Below are 2,775 nucleotides of genomic sequence, written 5' to 3' on the forward strand. Positions count from 1 at the left end.
TTGGAAGGGATTTTTTTCATTTTGGAATTCTTTAAATCTAAACTACAATCTTGAGGGATAATAGCTAGATTCAATCTCCTTCCCTTTTTCTAAGCTATGACCCAGGTAGAGGGGGTGTGACACAGTCATAGGACTTAGAACTAAAATGGACCTTTAGAATCATTTATACCAAACACCTCATTTTACAGTTAAGAAAACTAAATCTGAGAAAGAATTTGTCCAAGATTCAATAGGTATCAAGTGGCTTAACTACTATTCAACCACTGATCCTCTGTCCTAATGGCTCACTTGTGTGTCTTTATGGAGTGGAAGCGTTGTTACATGTATTATTTGAATGCTGGATGTATATACTGTGTGTAAATATTTTCTGTGATGTGTGTTTTGTACATGAGTATATTTAAATATACTTGTGATTGTGTCTGTCCCTTTCCATGTGTAGTAGGAATTCCTATGCAAATCTGAATGTAAATGTTGGGAAATGTAGAAAATGAGGTCTCACTCATCTTTATATCCTTTTGAGTCCCCAATAACTACACAGTATCAATTAAATTGAAAATTCAAGTTGACAGTCTTAATTTCAGTGATATGCCCCAACTCTGGCCACTTTCCTCCTATACAGCTGCATCCCAATGACATTTCAGCTCCCATCCTGTGATCCTGTCCTGAATGATAACAATTCACCATATCCCACATGCTACAAACCCATAACACCATGTTTCCCCCTGACATGCCTAAGGATGTTCCCCTTCTTATTCTAGAAACTGTAATAAAATTAAATTACCATTCCTGAAAAGGATATATCAATCATTTATCCTCTGAATGCACTCACTGTCTGGGTGATTTCCCAGGTCAAATTACTCCTCCTGGCTACCACACCTTATATATTTTCTTTCCTCCTATTGAACACAAGCTCCTTTGGGGAAGGGGTTATCTTTGTATTCCTGTACCTATTCTAAGCACAAAATAATAAAAAAATTTTTCATTCATTCATTTGATACTCTTTCCACTGACATAGATTATAACTACTCCAAGATGGTTTCATGAGTTACTGTGTTTTTTGATTATTTGTTTTTTTAAATCTTTCAATGGTCAATAAAGAACCTCTTTGAAATTAATGAGACTGTTTCTCCATATATAGAGAACATTCCAGTTTAGGGCTTTGCAGGGTGGTTAAAGCAGATAGATCATTCTCTCCACTGGTATGGCATCCTAGAAGCTTGGCTGATTTCCTTGCCAACGAAGGCAGTGGAGGAAGACTTCAGCCAACACAACTCATATTTGTTCAAGTAAACAAATGGAAGTAGTAGCAAAGAATTGGAAATTGAGGGAATGTCTATCAACTAAGAAATGGCTGAACAAGCTAGGGATATGAATGTGATGGAATACTATTGTTTGGTATGAAATCATGGTCAGGTGGATTTCAGAAAAACCCAAAAAGATTTACATGAACTGATGCTGAGAGAAGTGAGCAGAACCAGGAGAATACTGTACCCGTTATCAGCAACATTGTATGATGATCAACTATAATAGAATTAACTTCTCTCAATAGTTCAATGAGCAAAGACAATTCTAACTGTCTTTGACAATTGTGATGGAAAATGCCATCAACATCCAGAGGGGGAAAAAACTATGGAGTCTGAATACAGACCAAAGCATACTATTTTCACTTTTTTAAAATTTGCTTTATGTTTTTTCCTTTCTCATTTTCCCCCCTTTTGTTTTTATTTTTTTCACAGCATGACTAATATGGAAATGATTGTACACGTATAACCAGATTACTCACTGACATAGGGAAGAGGGAAGGGAGGGAGGGAGAAAATTGTGGAACTCAAAATCTTACAAAAACTGAATTTTGTAAACTATATTTACATGTAAATGGAAAAAGGAAATTTAAATTTTTTAATTAAAAAAGAAAAAAGAACAAACGAAAATAAAACACTACAAATGAAATTGGGAGATGGGCATTCCTATGATAAAAGTAATATTAATAGCTATATGATAATGATCAAGCCAGCATCCTCTTTGAGACTCTGTTCCCCCATTTATAGGAAATGTTCTTTTTGTGAAGGAAGTGTTCTGTGAACCTTAAAACACTATGGAAGTGTGAGTTATTATTGTTATAACAAGAACCTGTCACTGGGCTTGAGTGGCTGAAGCTTTCTTGTGCTCTGCATCGAGTCACATGACCAGCAGCTCAGACCTGATCTCTGAGGAGAGCTTTGCAATCCTTTTCTCAAGCTCTTTGGCTCTTTACATGCCCACCCCAGCATTTGGGGAGAATTTGCATATATATATATATATATATATATATGTATAGGCTTTGGCTCATGTCTAGGATCTCTCCAAAGATGGGAGGGAATAGAAAGACATTCAGTACACAACATAAAACAGCTATTCCCTGCATACACAATGCAGATTTGATAATATGCAGATTTGATAATTTAGTTTATAAGTACTGTTCTATTTTTCTGGAATTCTAAGAATCAAACCACAGAATAAGAGGTTACTTATGAAAATGCTAAATTCTCAGTTAGAAGTTAGGGGAAAAGATGTCATTTGATTCCCCATCCAAATTCTCATCCTGAAATCCATACTTGAACTCTTAGAGGGTCTTTGGACCTTGGATTTAAAAACCCTATTTTAGGGGTGGCTAGGTGGCGTAAGTGGGGTGGCTAGGTGGCATAGTGGATAAAGCACCAGCCTTGGAGTTAGGAGTACCTGGGTTCAAATCCGGTCTCAGACACTTAATAATTACCTAGCTGTGTGGCCTTGGGC

This window comes from Macrotis lagotis, chromosome X, assembly GCF_037893015.1.
Source record: "Macrotis lagotis isolate mMagLag1 chromosome X, bilby.v1.9.chrom.fasta, whole genome shotgun sequence".
Classification (NCBI taxonomy): Eukaryota; Metazoa; Chordata; class Mammalia; order Peramelemorphia; family Peramelidae; genus Macrotis; species Macrotis lagotis.